The sequence below is a fragment of the Calonectris borealis genome, chromosome 4, assembly GCF_964195595.1.
Source record: "Calonectris borealis chromosome 4, bCalBor7.hap1.2, whole genome shotgun sequence".
Taxonomy (NCBI): Eukaryota; Metazoa; Chordata; class Aves; order Procellariiformes; family Procellariidae; genus Calonectris; species Calonectris borealis.
The window spans coordinates 3,657,682-3,677,543 of NC_134315.1; the positions used below are offsets into that span (position 1 = coordinate 3,657,682).

Here is a 19,862-nt window from a genome sequence, read left to right on the forward strand (position 1 = left end):
GCTGCTATTCCAAGCTGACAAGAACTGTGCTGGTTTCAGATGGGGGCTGCAGGGATCTCTAGGGGTAAAAGAAGGAGCAATGATCTCAGGTGGTCCAAATAGATTTAGGTCTACCTAGGCCATTTGGTTGGATGGATCCTTGGGCTGCCTGGCTGATGGCGCAGTGAAGCTCACCAAAGGACAGTCCAACAGCCTGGAGGTAATGTGAATTGGGATTGCACCTGTAATGAGCTGCCCCAGAGCCAGGAACTGCCAAGCTTATCCCAGTATTTGACTAGGAGCTATCAGAGACACTTTTGTGGAAGCCTTGAGCTCATCAAGTCCTCTGCCTGGATAACCTGGGATCCTAATTGCAAATCTACAAGTCTGGTTCCCTGGAAGTATGGACAATTTGGTTCGTAAGGAGTTCCTCACACCATGACATGAACTGGCAATCAGGTTCCCAATGGAAATTTGTCTTGTCCAGTGGAAACATCTCCCTGCCTGTGCTCCACCAGAGCAACGTGTTTTCTGTGAAATGTTCAGTGTTCCACAAATCTGCATGTTCTGATGGGAAAAAATGTTTGTCTAGAAAATTCCCAAGCAGCTTGACTGGGTCTGCATGGTGTCAAGCAGGCCTGGGACTGGGGTGGTTTTGAGAAACACGACTGTCATGCTGTCCATCCCGTCTCTTGGGTGTAACCTCATGCCAGACCTGACTAACCTGTCGCTCTTGGCTAAAGGCTCTGGCTTTCTGCCCCTGCTCCTGGCTCCCCTGTCTCTACTGAGCTTGTTTCCATGGATGTCTGCCATGGGCAGCTTTATCTTGGTCTCTGAAGGAAACATAACTTCTGTGAGCACATTTTGCATATGTATGGAAGAGAGGACTGGCTTCATGTGTGACCTTCTCTACTTCAACTTCTCTTGAAGTGTTTGATCAACTTCCACCAGATTTAATGGCAGAAGAGTCATAGATATAAAGCTTCTACAGGTTTGCAGTCAACTTGTACCAGAGAGGGACCACAAAGCACAAATCCGCATGGAGTCATTGGGCATTATCAGCTCTGTTGCATATCAAACTACTTGTTCTTGCTCCCCTTCTCTTTCTGTCCCTGCAGGGTGAGTCTGAAGGGGCTAGGGAAGGTGCACAGTCTTTATCATGGCTGGAAGAAGGAAGCTAGAGGTTGTCTCTCTGCCTCCTGTGTGGGGTTGCCGACTGAGAGTCAGGCTGGGTCCCTTCTCTTTCCCCTCTGGATATTGCTCAGCAGAGCAGAGAAGAAACCTGGTGATAACTGCCCATGAAGCTGCCCTCTAGATCCCGTGTTGGCCTCCAAAGCCCTCTGAGGGTCTACAGCTTTACAAAAGGAGGAGATGTTAATGTTTCATGTTAATGAAGCACTCCTGGCTTAGCTAGCCAGAAGCCTATGCTGTGGAAACAAACATTCCTGCTTGAAAATTCACGTGCTCCTCAAGGGATTGCAGGGATGCTCCAGGAGTAACCAGCTCACACATTTGAAAGTCATAAGTCAGTCCTTCCTCCTTCTCTTTCCCACGAACACGGCATTTAACTGAAGTTTTAGGCTTATCTGCCTTTTCCGCATAAAGCACCAAACTGGAGGCTAGGAGATTCAAGGGATTCTGATGTGTGTGTGACATCATAAAACCTGGGTTTCTCTAATTGAGCAACTGCGAGGATGGGCTTTAGGAAGGACGCCGAAGATCAGGACACTCCTGATGACAAGGTGTGAGCTGGCAATGTCCCTTGTCCTAGAAGCATCTCAGGTGGATAAAAGGCGTCAACACAGAAATGACATGTTTTCTGGCATCTGATAAAAAACTTTGATTTCTGGCATCCAGATTCTCCCTGGTTGTAAAATGGCCACAGTAACCACCAAAAGTAAGAGCCACCTGTGCAGGAGGTCTGGAACAAGCTCCAGGACTCACCTCCCACAAGGATGCCAAAGTCATTTGAGGATGGAGTCCATACAGTGGCTCCACTCTGCTGGGAGTATGTGGGCTGAATGGTGACTCTGCGTCCCTGGAGTACTGCAGGAAAGAGGGATTTTGTAACGGAGTAGCAAGCCCCTGTGCAGGCAGCCAGGGATATCTTTGGAGAACATCCTGGTGCTGCCAAGGCAGCTTGCACCTGCTCCTTTTTGCTGCTGGAGGCAGCAGACTCCAGCCCCGTGGGACCGTGCTTTCGTTTGCTTCTTTGTTTTGCTTTGCGGCTCCACGTTCGACGCTGTGCTAAGCAGATTGTACTGCCCTCTGACCCTGCTCTTCTGGAGACACGACACATCTGCTCCTCGCGCTCCTGGTTTTGAATAGGAGTTCCCTCCCCAACATCAAAACATGCAGCTGCCTGACAGTGCCAAAGAGGCTTTCACAACCTCTTGCATGACAGCGGTGGACGTGGGGAAGGGTGATGATGTCAAGCGTGGTTGCTGCAGCAACCCAACATCAGGGTGCGTGCACCCTTTCCAAGAATGCGGTTGTGGTGCAGACCTGACATGGAGTCAGAGCTGGAGTCCTCGGACGAGCTGGGTGAGATCCAGGTGGTGCTGGGGCTGTTTGGAGACAGTCACTGAGGTGACTCCCTCCGGTGCACTGCTGTGGACAGGAGGAAAGGATTTCCAGAGAAGAACGGAGCGTGCTGGGTAGTGACTGCATCCAATGGCCCAGCCTTGTCCTGGAGAATGAAGCATGGGGATCAGCACAATTTTAAACCAGACAAAGCAGGGGGAGAAGTGTAGGAAAGAACCACAAGGAATTTGAGGGGGACAATGGGAATCCATGAAGGACAGTATGATTAAAGGCCTGATCCTGCTGATACATGCCATCTCTGGGAGTGGTCACCAACTAACCTAGGTGTCAGTGGCATTTGACCATCAAGCATTCAGTTTCTTGCTGAGTTAGTTTGACCGGACAGGGAGACCCAATGGTGGACGAAAGGCAACAGGCTGCTCTTGCATCCCTGACCCATGTCCGAAGCAGAATGGAGACTTCTATCTGATTAGAAGAGCTTTAATTAAAAAAAGTTGAAGGAGAAGCAGGGTTGCCCAGCGTGGTGTCATTGAACTGGTTAGTGGGGTTGCAGCAGCTCACCACAGGATGGACCCTAGGCTCTGAAGGGGTGAGGGATGCTGGCTTATCTCTGTCTTGGGGCTAATGGAGAGGATCCCAGCTGGGAGGGCAGAGAGAGACCATGGTGCTCTCTTCTCCTGGCAGGTTTGAACTTTCAGGTGTAGAGCGTGGTGGTCATGGGGAAGCCAGCGCAAGGTGATCGATAGCGTGGTTAGACCGTCCTCTGGGATCTCCTCGCTGGATTCCTCAGCAACAGGTCTGCAGAAAAGCAGTGTGTTGTATTGCCATGACTGACAGAGCTCACAAGGGCTGTTTGGCTTGGTTTTCGTTCTACTAAGTGCTGCTACTGGGACCTGTGGGGACCTGGTTGCAGGGCTCAGTTGGTCATACAGAACAAAGCCTGGCTCAGTCTTGGCTCTGTGTTGGCTCAGGCTGGCAGTAAGAAGGTGATCACTGCCCTTCCTCATCAGGGCAGGAGTCTGGCAAGCCCAAGGGACTAATCTTTATGTTTCAGGCCCTCATCTCACTCTCTTTGCTCCTACATCACCCTGGTTGCCTTCCTGCTCTCTTCCCATATGCCAGACACGGGAGGTTGCCTTGGTCACTAGACCCAAAGTGGGAGGGAGGCAGTGGTGCTGTGGCCCCATTATTAGCAGGGATCTATGCTCATGGGATCCCTTCTGGGCAACAGATCCCTTTTCTGTCACATGGCTGGATGTGCTGGGGTGCTCCTAATGTGTCCCAACATGCACCTCTCACTTACCTCATTGTGTGACCCAGCGTGTGGCTCTCGGATGCCCACGCTATAAAAAATAACCATTGCTTAGGCTTTGTTGACCTTACGTGGAGATCATCTCAGCCTTGTTTCTCACCTTCACCCTTACCCATGGCCATGCAGGTCTCCTCCCTCCACTGCAGCAGACCCTTCTGAGAGCAGATTTAACTCCCTAATCTGGCAGAACGCTATCCCACTGTCCGGGGGCAAAGAGGACAGGGGGAAATAAAGACCCCCGTTCTCACGCAGGGAGCCGTTAATTTAACTCACCACATCTGCTAGACTTGGCCCTTAATCTGAAAAGGTACCAAAATGCTCTCTTGCATACAAGGAAGAACCAGCCATGCCACTTACACCCTTGCATAATTCAAACACATCTCCAGGCTCCCCACCGGATAGCAGCTCGGAGGTAATTTGTCTTGATTCAGTTACACTCTCTGGTGTGTGGGATTTACTAAAAAATAAGCATATGTATCAAATTACCTGTGTACAGCAAGGAGAGGGTTTGGCACTTTACTGTTTCCCAAACTCGCAGCTCGATTCTGTGAAACAAGGGCGTATATTGAACAAGAGAGGCGTGCCAAAAGATCGGTCAACAGGCTTGTCAGGTGGACTTGATTTCGAGTCCCCCATTCCATTAGGATCCCAGAGGAAAACCTCCAAAGAACTCCTCTGCCTTCCAAACACACAAAGGCAACAGACCGAACAGGCTTTCGCAGAGTTCCTCCAGACGGATAACTATTAGCCAGATATTATTCTTTTTTTTAATGGAAAAAACATATTACGCAAACAATTGATCCGATGTTTCTTGGTGAGCAAGGATAATTAGATCGTCGCAACTATATGCTGCGAAATGCTCTTGCTACTATAAATAAAGGTCAAACGCAAGACACTTCCTGCTACTTTTGCTGACACGTGGCTGCCATTTAGTGATTCATAATCTCTACACAGGGCTTGGCAAACAGAGGGGATTTTTTTTTTTTTATAGGAGCTGTTTTCCACTTGTGCAAGCACAACAAAGGATTTAAAGGGACCTTCTTCGATCCACCTACACCACCAGCAAGTTTCAGCAGAAGGTAACTAAGACAAGTAGGACTGTGGTCTGTAGGCTGAACTATGCACAAGAGGGAGCTGATCCTCCACTAGCTTTTAGGGGTCTTCAAGCAGAAAAAAGTTTAAAGCTACGCCTATTTTTGCGTTTATATAGCATTTTTCTTCTGTATATCACACTGCCTTGTGCAACTGCATAAACACTGATATGACTGAGTGGCAGAGGGGGAAAACAGACGCCGGGAGATAAGAAAACCTGACAGTGTTTGGATAGGATTGTGGTGGGCTGTGGTCTTCTGGTCCACAGGCTGGGCTTTAGTTGTGAGATGGACTCTAATGAGATTAATTTCATTATCTGCACAGGAATAGGAAAAAATTGTACATGTATTAAGCGCCTTTCCACGTTGGGTCTGTTGTGTGGTTTGTACAACGCCGCGGTAGCAGGAATATCACAGCAGCCTTGAAGTACAGCGGCAATTGCAAAAGGTGAAAAAGACGCTTCGTATTTAGGAAGACAACTGGGCTTAATGTGCTTGTTTCATCAAACAGTGTTCTTATTTTTGAAGACTTATGTTTAAGTTGTGTAGGATGACAGTTATTTTATTTGAGACAACTTTTCTCTGTTTGTGCAGAAATTTTCTGCAATATTCAGACAAACCTGAAACATCAGGACTCGGAGAGCTGCTGGGTATTTGGATATTTGGCCTGAATGCAGAGAAGAGGAATGACTTTTTTAATGCACTCTCACCGTTTCTCAGACCACATTAGAAATCTGCCTCATCTCCTATTTTGATTTGTTTTAATGACCTGATAAGAAGTTTCCAGTTGGAGGTGGACTGGGACGTATTACCCGGGATGTGTATCTGTGAGCAAGTAATTCCATGAAGGATCATCTTTTACCTTTGATGGTTGGCCCATTTAATTTCCTTTCGGTAACCTTTTTTTTGTGTGTATTCATGGAAAGTTCAGGGAAATGGTTTGAATTCTGTCCTTTGAGTGAATTCACCATGCAGTCACTTCGGTGTTTGCATTACAGCCCAGCTTAAGAGTTTCCACCATGCTGGGCATCATTTAGATGTGCAGCAAGAGCCAGTCCTTGCACGGGGAGCTCACAGCTGAAGGAAACAGGGGAGAAAAAGCTGGCTGGGGAAGGGAAATCTGGAGCGAGCACCCGAATGGGAGACTTGCAGTCCATGGTCTTACCGACTGAATCACGCTCCTGATGTAATTTATTAAGGCTGTTTCCTGGTGAGGAAGAGACTCAGAACCACACAGGTCACCAGCCACTGCGGGCACACTCAGGAGTAATGAATCACCGATGCTGTTTGTTGAGCTGAGTCACTTGCATGGACAGAGACCTTTTCACAGAAAATGTTCCTCGGTCAACAAAAAACTCACCAATTCAGTAAAAAAATCCAGGTCTCTTCGGTATCCTTTGTCCGATGAAAGCAGCGTTTTGCTCAGTTGAATATCACCTCCTTCTGAGGCTCTGGTCCGTGGTGGTGTCCGGGTGCAGAGTGACCTGCGGTTTCCAGCTGGCAGAACAAAGGCAGGGGATCGTGTTTGCAGGCTGTTTGTTCAGCGTCCCAATAACAGGACATTGGGCACCTGGAAACTTTGGCATGCAAAACTTGTATTTTATTATCTTTTTTCTTTTCTTCTGAATCCTAAAGCAACTGAGGAAAAAAAAAGTTTAAATATTTTTTTTTTTTCTTTTTAACAAACAAGCAAATTGTGCGAGGGGGGAAACTTGTCCTGAGGCCAAATTATCACCTGCTCACTTAAAAACCACTTGAATATTGACTCAGAGGGGATAAGTGAAAGCAGAATGTGGCCCTAGATACTGAAGGAACACACGAGGGAGGTCTGGAGAATCCTGTGTGCCAGGGACGGGGTGGCAAGGGAACGGCTGTCCAGTGTCTCGGCCAGAACAAGAACTAGGGGCCAGCAAATTAACTTAGTGGGATATGGGCTTCAAGCAAACCGGTGGAGATGGGTCCTCATGCAATGGGTAGCTGAGCTGTAAACTTCTTGATGAAGGATATTGTGGATACAAGAAGGTTCAAGAGGTGAATGGGCAAGTACGTGGATGAGAGATCCGCTGGGATTTACTAAGCATACAAATCCCATCAGACTCAAGAGATCCCCTGAGCTGAATATAAAGGAGGCAGGGAGAGTTTTGGGGAGAAATATTGTATGTGTTTGACCCATCCTTGAGCGCCTGCTCATGGCCACTGGTTTTACCTATTTTTTTCATCTTGTTAACTTGAAACAGCAGGAAGCAAAATGAGCTTAGCCACCAAAGCCACCGCACCTCACGGCGTGTGATCGGAGTTGGGAACAGCATCCATGGTCACGTGCAGCAGGAACGTGTTCTCCACAGGTCTCTGTGTAGGTAATCTCAGGTTTTGAGATGCCCGACTGCTACCAGAGAGCACCCTATGAGGATGCTCAGCTTTGTCTTCTGTTTTCTTTTCCAAGTCCCTTCCCACCTTTATCTATACCTGCCAAAGCAGCTTCCCAAGCTGGATAGACCCTAGGCCAGAGCAGTGTGGTTGTTTTTACGGTCTTAATGCGTCCCAACAACATCGGGCAGCCAGCCTAGCATTTTGAGTGAGATTTGATGGCTTGCTATTACCAATTCCCTTCTTCCGTTTCTCTCTCAGCAACACTGGCTAATTTTACCAGCTTTTGTTAAAGTCCGGTTTTGCCTTTGCTTTGGGGATTAGGACAAGGGACCTGTTTCCTCAGAAGTGATTTGGGTGCCAGCTATAGTGTGCTACTACCTTTCTCCTTCCCCACCTCAGAGCCAGGCAAACACATTCTGTCCTTTTGCGATTATATCCTAGAGATCTCAATGTCACAGCAGGCTGCATGGTTTAACACAGGAAGCATTTGTGCCCGCTATTTAAGAGAAATAAGTTGCTCAGGTTTCCCTGGGAACCAGACTGTCAATTGAGCTTGCTTGACTCCCCTGCTATTAAAATAAAATGTGAAAGAGTAAATGGATATGTTGCAAGTTGTGGAAGGGTAAAATGCTATCTGGATATATTTTGTATCCAAAATACATACCCTTATGTAAAGAAGGAGCTATGTTCGAGTGCTTTTTCAGATAATTTAGATGGATCGTTATTCTTTTGGATTACTTTTGCTAGCAGTGCTGTATCTTCATGCACAGAACTTTGAGGCTGGCTGTAAAAAAAACCTTGTGGCTCAGCAGTTGTTGTATTATGTCTGTGGGCAGGTTATACATAATACTTGCTCCCTGGGCCCCTTGGCACTAGTTTCCTCTGCTGCTTGTGAGTGTACCGAGGCCGTGTTCTCTATTATACTTCTTAGCCTATTTCTTCAGAGTTTTTCTCTTCACCCTCGAGTGCCTTTGCTTCTCATTTTGTGCAGGTTATACGAGGGCTTATCTTCAAGACTTGCGACTTTTAAAGACTGCAGGTTATCTGTGGGGCAAGCTATTTTTAGGAAACGCAGTACCAGGATGGCTCATAGCACTTGGCAGCGTACACGTGCAGAACACAAAGGCAGCCTCTGTACTGGATGGCTTGCGAACTCGGCATCGTCAGGAGCTGAGAGACAGGCACGGACAGACAGCGGGGCACAGCGAAACAACAGGGCTGTTTTGGTGAGCGAGAACGGCTGCAGTCTGCGAGCAGGCATCTGCGGGCATCGCAGTGCCCAGAGTGAAGGCAGAAGAGGGGAGGCAGGGGCTGCTGAGTCCGGGATGGAAATGGTGGTGGGGGCAGGAGGACTCTCAGGATCGTTCACTGGCCTTTGCAGGTATCAGCCCTTGGCCTTTAAGAGGGAACATCTGAAACAGAGAGATATTGGCTGGAAGAGAGATATATTGGCTGGAAGTACTGCTGTCACCTGGCCAGTGCTAGAGATCGAAAACGAGACTCGTAGGACTAGTTTGCATTTTTCCACTGTTCTCACTGCAGTTGCCATTGCTTGCACTTTCCTCTGTTACCTGCTGTGAGATAAGGCAGGAGCTGCGCTGCTATCATCAGCAAAGCCTCCTCCCAGATTTCCACATTCAAGCCTTGTTCCTTTGTACCTGCCAAATTTTCATTTCCTGCATTTTTTGTATTCAGAATAGTTTAAGCGATTGCAGTTTCATGCAACCTATGCTGAACTGGCAACGAAATGGAGCAAAGGTCCATAACTGCTCACTAGGTGAGCACACCAGGTGAGCTAGGACTTTCCTGGGGATAACTTAAGAAGGATACGCTAGAGGTGTACAAAATAGTGAGAGACTTGCAGAGACGTGAGCTGTTCGCTCTCTCTTCCAATATAAAAACATGGGGGCATCAAATGAAGATAGCAAGCTCCAAGCAAATCAAAGGATGTGTCATTGATACGGTTCCTTGATGGAACTCCTTGTTGCAGGGTGTTGGGGTTGTCAATATTTACATGGGAAGAGCAGACAGGCTCATGAAAACAAAGAAGGTTTCTAAATACAGAGAAACCATGTCTATCTCACCAAGTCCCTGAGCAGAAAATAACTGGGAGCTGAGAGGGGTGAGTCTTGTTCTTCCACTTGTGGAGGCAGCGCACTGGCCTAGACAGATCTCTGTTCTCACCCGGGACAGTTGTTCTGTTCTTTGCCAGCGTCATTTTTCTGCCTCTTTATTTTTTTCACCTTTTTTCAAAGGCATCTGCTTTGTGATGTGGCTTGGGTACTACTGTCCTTCCTGTTGTCTCCTGAAAATGACTTTCTCCAGGATTTTTGAGAGATGTAGCAAGGTGCAAGGGAAAAGAGCGTGTAATAAAAGCATGAAATGCCGAAGCCGGGATCTATGCACTAACAGCCTTGCTCACCTGATGATGGTGGGGACTGAAGGTCCAGGAAGGACCCTTCATGGGCGCTTTCTCTCTCCAGTACAGACAGACAACGGCCTTGGCTGTACCGACTCAGGTTGTTGCCACCATATATCCCAGAGAATCCTGCAGCGCTTACGCAGCCCACGTAAGGCATGGCAGTTGTCCAAGCTCTTTCCCGAATGAGCCAGATGTTGTGTAGAACGAGGCACAGGGAGATATCCCGGCTGCAGGACAGCGCAGCCGCTGGCCAGCACGCAGACGCGTGTTTGTGCGGGGGTGTGTGCGTGTATGAGACAGTGCCATCTTTTAACCCGCTTTCTGCCTCTGCTCCAGGGAAAGTATTTCCAATTTTCCTAATCCAAATGAAACCAAAGGGGTACTTTAGCTACAAGAACTCACAGAAATGGAATCATGAAGGATTTTTAAATTTAGCAGAGAGAAGGTTGCAGTAAGAATAAGTATTTGGGACTTGAACCTTGACAGATACAAGCTAGAAATAGCGACACGTTTCAAGCATTCACAATGATTTATTGAGGATTGCAATGGATCTTCCACATGTAGATTTCTTTTTTTTTCTGTTGTTGAGATCGTTTCTCAGCAGCTTCCAGGAATCCATGTAAGAAAGTGTTAAAGCTCGCAGGATATTAGAAGAAATTATTGTTTGAGCTGTATCATTCTGGAAATCACCTTCCTAGAAGGGAGTAAGGAAGAAAAAAACCTGCGAGGGGAATTCCAGGAGTTCTCCTCCTCACCTGGGCTTGTTTTGTTTCTAACCATAAAGGTAAGTTGGATGGTTGTTCTGTGTCTTAGATTGTTTATCATCACAGAGAAATATTTATGATAGATCACCTTGTCACTTAGACAGCTTGTCAAATGATGACTGAATAGCAAACGTCATTTATTACTCATTCCTACGAATTACTGCAGCTACGCTGGAATGACTGGAAGGTCACAAGGCTTTTTAGCAAAGGGCAGACTCTCTGAAGTGACTTTTGAAACCACCTGTATCCTGAATATACTTTCAAAGGGAGGCTGCTGGGCTTTCAGATTCCCTTTGTAGTCTTGGTAAAACCTTTTATTGACTTATTGTCAGGGGATTGTGAGGAAAAGGGGAAAAACATTCACAAAAGGCGATGCCATTTGATCTTCGCCCTTCCCCGTTGTGTTTATGATCAGTAGTCTTGCTTCAGATAAAACTTCTAGTGGGATTTTGTATTTATTTTAGAATGTTTCTCTCTCCTGCACCGGACGTGGTTTTGCTTTTTCTCCTGGGAATGTATGTTTTTGTTTGACTATTCAAGTGTTCCTCAAGTGGGTGAATGAATCATGGAAATTCCGTATTACGTACGGATGGAAAGATAATAAAGCATTATATCTGAGCCCTCATGGTAAGTTTGCCATGTCTGCTTTGCAAGTAAAATGGATTAGTCTCTCTCTAGTAAACAAACAGTGTAGAGGATGGAAAAGTCAGCTGGGCTCTTTGGAGTTGTTGTAATGTAATTATTTAACACGGGTATTTTCCAAACTGTACTTAGTGTACTGCTTGGGGGAACACAAGCGGCTTTGCTGTCGCACACCGCCCAGCCCAGAGCAGGAGCCAAAATCAGCGCCCAGGGGCCCTTATGATAACGATTCCTGTGTTAGAATCCCCTGTTCTAAGCTACACATTTCGTGTTTGCTTTTGAGTTATAATTTAACTTGACAAGTGTCCTGCTAGATGTCAGTGTGCGAATGGATCCCCCAAAGATTTGAGCACGTGCCAAACTTCTCACATGCAATGAAGCCTTTTGACTGCAGACATGCTCTTAATGCCAACTCCGAATCTTAGCAAAAGATTAGGGCAATCTTTAAAGCATAGCACGCCCTGTGGCTTGTATCAGATGGCTTTGCATTGCAAGATTGCTGACTTCAAGTGGGTAATGGCTCTTTTACCAATATTTTTTAAATCTGAGGATGAAAAACACTGTGTGAGAAAGGTAAGAGGCAAAGCCTTTTTATATTGCATGTCAGGAATGCGGTGTTTTGGAGCATGGAGGGGTACTGAATGCTGCCTATTTTTCATCTCCACTCCTGCTCTCTTTTCCAGGCAGCTGGATCTTTACTTTCCTAAAAAAAGCCTCATGCCAGGCTTGATCCTCATCTTGCCTGACAGTTCTAGGAATGGGGCATTATGTTGGTCAATAGGAATCTAGAGGACAATCGCTTAATGGCTTTAAATCATTATTTTGCTTGGCAGAGAAAAAAAAAGGATCAATCCATCCAATAGATCTCCTTGACAAGACTTCAAACACCCCCAAACCCAGAAGTACAGCTTAATATAGTGTCCAGGTACCCTTCCTCCCGCCTCGTGCCCACCATGAGCTCTCCAGATTAGTTTGCTAGACCCCCTTCCCCATTTGAATGTGTGTGTGTTGAAGGACAGGAGACGTGAGCTATTTCTGTTCCTCCCTGGGAGATCTTGCTGTAGTGCAAAAAAACCCAACAACTCTCCCAGAAAGAGACCTTCCAGGCAATAATACCCTTTTCTTTCTTCACGCCGATTATGTCTCTGGCTTGCAGCTCTTGGCAGTCTTCTCAGGTGTGTTGCACAAGGAGGTCTTTCTTCCTAGCTTGTGGATTATACTCTCTGGACTTTTATCATTCACTTTGCATTTCATTCATAAATCTGTGGTTCATGGGTTCTTCCCAGGAAAGATGCTCTATTTACCTTGAAGGCCAGCTGTGCACAGACCACAAGCTAAGAAAACAAATGTCAGAGGCACAAAAAGTGCTTATTTTAGATTTCATCAAATTTCTTTGGAACTACTGTCCGAGTATGGCATCAACATCAGCCATATCTGTCAATTCCTCTTTCTTAATGCATCAAACACTGTATTAAACATGTGCTTGCAATGCATTTTAGCTTTATTCTCCCACAGGTAATTGCATTTCTATGTACCCTCAAAACGTCTTGCAAGCATGCCTAGGGCTTTTGAGCTGGCTGGGCTCTGTTGCCAAATTTAAACTGGAGAAAGAGGGTAGAGCCCAGGGGACCCCAGCTACTCAGAGCTTTCTAGATTTAGTTCAAATCCTTCAAATTGCAGCCAAGCGAGCTGAGAGCTAGTGCAGTCCTGGAGGAGTTGTTTATTTGCTATGGAGGAAATAGAAGTGCCATTCAGTAGGAATTGGCTCACCAGCTTTCCCAGCTGCTGGATGACTAGCATCTCTCATGGGTCAGCTTCTCTGTGGGAGCAGGGAGCATCAGTCTGTTCTTCACCGTGGCTCCTCTTTGGCTACGAACAGACGCGGCCTCAATTAGAGGCAGCCCCGGGGGCAGGTATTGCTCTGTGAGATGCTGAGGACTACAGGCAGGAAATCCCGGCTTCCTCTCTGTCCCCTCCAGATAGGTAGCTCCAAGCTGCGCCATCAAACTGACCCTATTTCCTCATCATCGCAGACTCTGTCCGGTTCGGTGGGAAAGGCTGCTCCTTCCAGCCAACATAACCAACCTCGTTGCCAATTCCTCTTTCCAGATATAGCTGGTTAAAACAGGGATATGGCTCTTTTCCTTGAAGTCCTTTAATTTGCAAAGCTCTGCTTCCATCTGTAGGTGCCGCGGAGACCCTCTGCTGAGGTTGCGGGGCATGTGTGTGAGGGCAGAGCTGCTGCCTCTTCTCCCCACCATGCCCAGCCCAGCCCAGCAGCGCTGGCTGGCTCCTGCGGTGTTCTGGACAGGGACAGTCATCCTTATGGCTTGCGGGCTCAGAAACCATGTTTCAAACACAGCGTGTGGCCATGAGATGCCTGTTGTCCTATACTGGTTGTCAAATACTACAGCACCTGGGTACTTTGAGGTGATTTGAAGGTAGCGATTGCAGCGATGACAGCAGCAGTAAAGGGCAGTCAGAAGAACGCAAGCTCTGGAAGAAAATGGCCTGCAAACACTGTATATATGAAATGGAAAAGTTTGCACAGTTCTTATTTAATATCTGGTTGAACCTGGGAAACCCGAGCCCCACGTTATTCTTGCTGTTTTCTCCAGATGTTTCGGCTGGCTAAGCAACCTCACCCCAGTCGTGCAGGTGCAAACCTCCGGCAGGCAGCTCAACATGTTTTATAAAACCTTAAAACGCTTGAAGGCAATTTGCAGACACGACTATGTCTATCCAAGGCGCAGCCTTTATTCCAGACTTTTTCTCCAGACATCCAAAAGCAATTTCAGCCAGCGTTTAATGGTAAGGCTCGGGGTCGTCTCAGTGTTTCAGCTCCACTGGTGGATCCTCATCTGCATCTTACACGACTCGTTCCTGGTTGCAAACTTTTCTTGGAAAGAGACTATAATTTAATAAAATGTGCTGTTTACAGGGCTGCTGCTTGGAGACAAGACTTTTACCCTTCAGCTGCATGAAAGGCATCAAATTCAGAAGGCGGGAGAGCCCTGTCCCCTCCGCTTTAGGGCTCTGAACGCCGTCTCCTGGCTTGTCACACCGTAATGAGGTTTTTTGCTTTCCCCTACCTTCGGGAGAGGTCCGCACGGCAGAGGCTTTATGCCCAGAGGCATTTAAGAGTATATACCCCGTATCAGCCTGGGTGGTGTGCCTGAGGGGCACTTCGGGCTCATGCTGGGATCCCCGGCGCTGTCCTCTCCCAGGCCTGTCCTAAAGGAGGAGACGAGGATTAATTAACCCCGAGGCTTTGCTGTTTCGGTGGGTTGGGTTTGAGGTTTCCTTGTCCCGGGCAGGCTGCCGGCTGCCCGCGGGGGAAGACACCCAGCTGCCCCGCGGGCCCCGCAGGCCGCGCCGGGCCGGTGCTTGCGGGGGGAAGCGGGCGGAGAGGAGGAGGAGGAGGAGGCGGAGGAGGAGGTGGAGGAGGCGGGGGGATCCTTGAGGCGGAGCCGGGGCGGGCCGAAGGGGAGGCGGCTGGAAAACAGGCCGGCGCTGGTTCTCGCCTCGCAGTGCCAGCAGCCGCCGCCGCCGCCGCAGCCGCGCCGGGAGCCGCCAGACGCGGGGAGGGGAGCGAGGCGCTGAGGCGAGCCGGGCGGGCGGCGAGACCCCGTCCCCTCCGGCCACCGCAGAGAGAGGTACGAGGCGGGGAGGGGGAGGCGGCGGCGGCCGCCCCCTCCCCGCCTGCCGGGGGTCCCCCCCCTCAGAGGGCACGGCGGGCGAGGGGCCCCCCTCAGCTCCCCGGCCCCCTCGTCCTCCCCTCGGCAGGCACCTGCCGCGCCCCGGCGTTGCCACCTGCGGCTGTCAGCGCCGCCGGCGTCGAGGGGCTGGCGGGAAGGGCAGCGCCCACCTGAGCGGCGGCCAGCCCGGCTCCCTCCTCCTCATAACACGGCCAAGGAGGAGTTCCAGCCTGCGGTGGGAGAGGGTGGCTGCCATGGGGCAGAGCAGGGGGCCTGCCCCGGCGTCCCGTCCGTCCCCTGCGACCGACTTCACAAAATCGCCTCAAAAACGTGCTCGACCCTCGGAGAAAAGCCCCGCACCGAGCCCGGGTGGAGAGCGGGAGGCTGCGGGTGGCGGTTTTATCCCTACCGATGTTTTTGGGGAGGGGTGGGGGAAAGGACCACCGCCGCGCTGCGGGGCTCGGCCGAGGGCAGAGCACCCGCTGATGTGTGCGGGTGCGTTGGGGTTTTGGGGTGTTTTGGTGTTGTTTTTTTTTTTTTTTCCCCCCCTCTGTGTTTATATCGGCGCGTGTGCATCCGCCTCCGCTTTCTCTGCCTCAGCGTTTCAGGCGATGACATGAAGAATAAAGGTTAAGTGGGAAAGTCACCATAATCTGATGTGTGAGGCGGGATGTAAATTATGAGCTGTGAAGACTTGCAGTTCATTTGCGTTTTGGTGTTTCTTGTTTACACAAAGCTGTTACAATAACTGGGGGCTTGGCAGTTCATGCCGATCTCGTGTTTTCAGTCAAATCCATTGACTTCTGCAGAATTGCTTCGTCTTTTAAATCGCTGCGGTGGATGAGGGATTAGTCCCGGACGCGCGGTAGCGAAATGCACTAAGCCAATTGTCGGTTACCGAACCTGACCTCAAAACAAAGCTTTTTAGCAATTTTCATCCTCAGCCCTAGAAATGCAGCTGCTCCACTTCATCCTTGCTCTCTCATCACCCCTAAAAATCCTTCACGTGCTGTGTAGGCATTCTGTTTCAAATCCAGTGCTGAGGCCAGCTGTAATTGCCCTGATACATTAGATGTAAACACAAGCTTTACGTAAAAGTGAAACCATATGTATCGGCTAATGCGCGTCCACTCTGTGATCCCTCACAAATAGGGTCGAGTCCAGAGCTCTGTCCTTAGCTCACCCTGTTGATCCACTTTTCCTTAGCCTGTACGACACAGTCCTGTTCCCAGAGTTACCAGACAGGTTTAGTGGAGAACGAGAAATCAGCCTAGGAGCATTTCTGCGCATTGTGCAAGAATGCTGTATGTTTTCAGTCTTTTACAAATGTTGTTTTATTGACTTAGCGATAACATTTTGCTCTCCTAGGTCCTTTTCCCTTTCCAGATTGTTAGCCCAGCACTTACAAATCTTTTATGGCACTGCTGCGGAACAGATGTACGGTGTTTTTCAGTGAGTAGCAAGGTCCGTAGTTTCAGCTGGCTTTGCCTCTGAAAAAGACAGTACTGTCTTTCCCTCCTACCCCTGTTGTGGAGTGGGGAGCTGGACTGGGAAATAGATTCGGATGGCTACTGAGCTGGCAAAAACCTGATGGTCTTAGGTCTGACTCAGTTCCTGGATTCAAATCATCAGCTGCTCAAATGTTTACCTGGGCATCTTTGGGTTTAGAGGGGCAACTAGCTGGTATTATGGCCAAACTATATGTGGAAATAGGCGTGGAGGTCTGGTCCTTAAGTCCTGAAAATGCCAGCTGATGTTGGGTGCTGTGGTCGTTTATCCTTCTCAATCCTTTGGCTCGGTGGAGCAGCTGCTCTCGAGCTGTACCGTTTTGTGCCACCCTTTCTTGCAACGGCAGAGTGTGTGGCTGGAACACCACGAACACACCGCACATGTCCTGGGAGCCCTGTCCCCATCTCTGCTGTTGCTGAAAGCACTCCTGGATAGCCCTCTCTGGTTTTCACCTGAAGGGCTTTCTCTCTGTTGTGTCTTTTCCACCAAAATGTATCCGAGTGCTGTCACAAGTTAACTGTGATGTCTCTGAAACACAGTCTTTTCCAGGGATGGGGGAATCTCAGTTGACTTGGTGGGGATGGAGAGGTTGAGGTAGTGTTTGGAAAGCTCTGTGAAATTGCTAACATGCCTCACTAGCAGGATACCTATGGTTCATGGGCTCCCTACAGGACCCTTTGGTCTAAAGGATCTGATGGTGCTTTTTGACTGGTCTCCTCCATAGCCAAGTAGTATGATTTGGGTTTTTCACAATCCTGCATCTGCAAAAGGTAGGGGACTGTCCCCTTTTGCAGGGGATTTGCAAGTAGCTTCTGCCTCAGAAGCTTGGAGGGGTATTCCTGCCTGTAGTGTACTCCTGCTGCCTACCACCAAAGTGTAGCCGCCTGTCCTCTCAAGCCCAGTTATATTGCTTCATGTTTTCTGTGACTGTCACCCCACAAAAAAATGATCCCTTCTAATGACATCTAAGACTCTCCCAACTAATTTCCTGCTGGCCCAAATGAGGGTCTAGGGAGGATGGGGATGCTGACTTCTGAAGTATGTGGATTTACTTACTTCGTATGATTGGGTTATATAAAGAAGAAATAGAAATTATTTTCTCTGTGCCTTTGACAAATATTAAAATACAGCCTGTTGTATTTCACAGACCTAACTGCTGTCTCCTTCTCTCAGTAACCGTAATTAACAGACCAGAAAATGGAAAAATGTAGAAATATCCTTTCCCAGTGGCCACAAACATTAGTCCTCTCCAGAAGTTAATGAAGTCAAGTCTATGGAAATTAAATAACTGGGGTTTTTTTAGCTCTGTTGGTGAGCTAAAATATTGTGTGAGAGTGGTAAATAATAAATTAAAGACGTATAAAGATTACCTCTTGGAAATGAAGTGAGTGAAGAATGGATTTGAACTCTTCCTTCTCAAGAGACTGTCTAAGCCACCTGGCTTAAGGATCTGTCCTGCTCTGCTTGGGTGCAAAAACTAATCTTTAGCAGAGCAGTAATGTGGGAGAGTGATAGTAACCCACCATGGCTGGTGAGCAGGGTGCTCCCTCCTGGCTGGTGGGAGCTGGGGTTTGAATCCTCTTGCACACCAAGAGGTCTGTGACAAGGGAATAGAAGCATAAATGCAAAACAATTCCTTGTATTATGAACTCCTAATAAGTGAACCGTTTAACAAATGGCATCACAAAACATTGTGGTGTTTCCAGAACATGTTGTCACCCTTGTTGTGTTCCTGTTGAGGGAACGTGAAAATGTTCAGCCACCTTGATGATGTCTCCCGTTTTCATCACCTATTGTTGATGTGTTGGCTTTGATGTGTCCAGGTATTCCGTGCTCCGTGTAGAGGGCACATGGGTGTATGCACAGTAATATCACTTGAGTTTATAGTAGTTACCATGGAAATTAGTTACAAATCTTTGCTGCTTTTGAAATCTAATGTTTCTGTGGTTTCTTTTTATTTTAAGAATAAATTCCAGAAATACCATGGGTGGGAATATGAACTACTTGGAAAATAAAACTTCGTGGGGACTCCAGTGAGCACCATGTGCATCGTGGCACCTGGAGAGCGTGTTGATGCGGTGCGGCTCTTTGCTCTGGAAAGTGGCTTTGTAAGAACCTGTGTTTGAGGTCCCGTGTTTGTGTCTGTGTACAGTTGTGAACGTATTTTGGGGAGCCTGTGGGGTTCAGCTCCTCCCTGTACCTTCTGAGAGTCCACTGCAACCACTGTAATAAAGCCTCTTGAGGTTAAACTCGACACGTGCAACTGTCTTTTCTGAAGTAGGATGTCATCAATTGGTGTTTTAGTGGTTGCGCTCTTTGGCTGTGCAGGGTGCATGCTCTTTATGGAGTTGATGGCACTGTCCTTTACCTTCACCTGACCAGAGTGTGTCCGTCCCATCACCAGAATATACAGCTGTGCCACCGTGGTACATGTTCTTTTTCCTCGTATGGGAAGAAAAGGCTTTGGGTACCTGAGCCAGCACCCTTGAGGGACTCTGGGGTAGGGATTGGACTGCGGGCTGGAGGAACGGTGCAGGTGGTGGGGGTTCAACCGGCAGGCCTACGCTGCCCACCCCGGCTGCGGATAACAGCACGCAGGATTTTTATAACAACCTATTTGCAGGCTGAACCTGACAGCAGCATGACACAGACCTTTGCTTTGGGAGAGGCACTGTACATATTGGTGACTTTTTCCTTTGGAGATCTCGAAATGCAGTGGATTTGTAAAAAGTTGTGCTTTTTTGGTGAATTTTAATCATGTCCTTGGTTTTAAGTGCTGTTTTGGGTTTTTTTTGCGGCCACTGGAGTTTTTGTTTTGTGACATCTTGGGGCCAGGGACATGAGGTTGTAAGGATGGATGCAGCAGGGAGTGTTTCGGCACTGAGGAAGGCCTGGGTTGCTCTGAAGGTAGTGAGATAAGCTCATCCGCAGGAATGTAGTGCAAGAGGGGTCACGCTGGAGTTTGATCCCTGAGCTATTTCAGGGTAGTTCTCTGCTACCAGGCCATCCTTTAAGGTTTTCTGCAAGTCATGGTAAAACAAGATGGCTATTGTTAGTGCTCTCAGATAACTCAAAATGATGGTGGCTGGGAGCTTGCTGGGTCTGAGGGAAACGGATTTTGCAGCCCTGGAGTAGTGATTTACACAGAGCTTTGGTTGTCACACATTCCTTCTTCAGAGTCGTTTTCCACATCCTCCTCTGAGACCACGTTTTTCTCGCTTCTGAGAAGAGGAGGATGGAGGGAGAAAGCTGGAGGCCACGGAGCAGATCAGTGACAGAATGGAGGTCACAGTAAGCGAGGCAGGTTCTCAGCTATGGGGAGCTCACAGAGCTGAACTGATGTAAATAAAGATGATTTCAGCTTGTGGGGAATCTTCGGTTTTGGTCCCTTGCGTTTCTTTTATCCAGTAGGTCTTTAAAGGACTGCAGAATCTTTATAATGGCTTGAAAATTTCATTAAAATCCATTTTTTCTTTTTTTTTCTTTTTTTTTTTTTGTACCTACTGAGTTCAAAGGCAGGAACTACCTTTT

The 19,862-nt window shown here is 48.1% G+C and overlaps 1 protein-coding gene across 1 annotated transcript in view; it reads left to right on the top strand.

Moving 5' to 3' along the window:
• Nucleotides 1–14,617: 14,617 nt before the first annotated feature.
• Nucleotides 14,618–19,862, top strand: part of SMOX (spermine oxidase) — a 56,210-nt gene continuing 50,965 nt past the window's right edge. The window contains exon 1 of the mRNA XM_075148427.1: nucleotides 14,618–14,780. The gene's annotated coding sequence lies outside the window, so the exon portion shown is untranslated. The remainder of the gene's footprint in view (nucleotides 14,781–19,862) is intronic.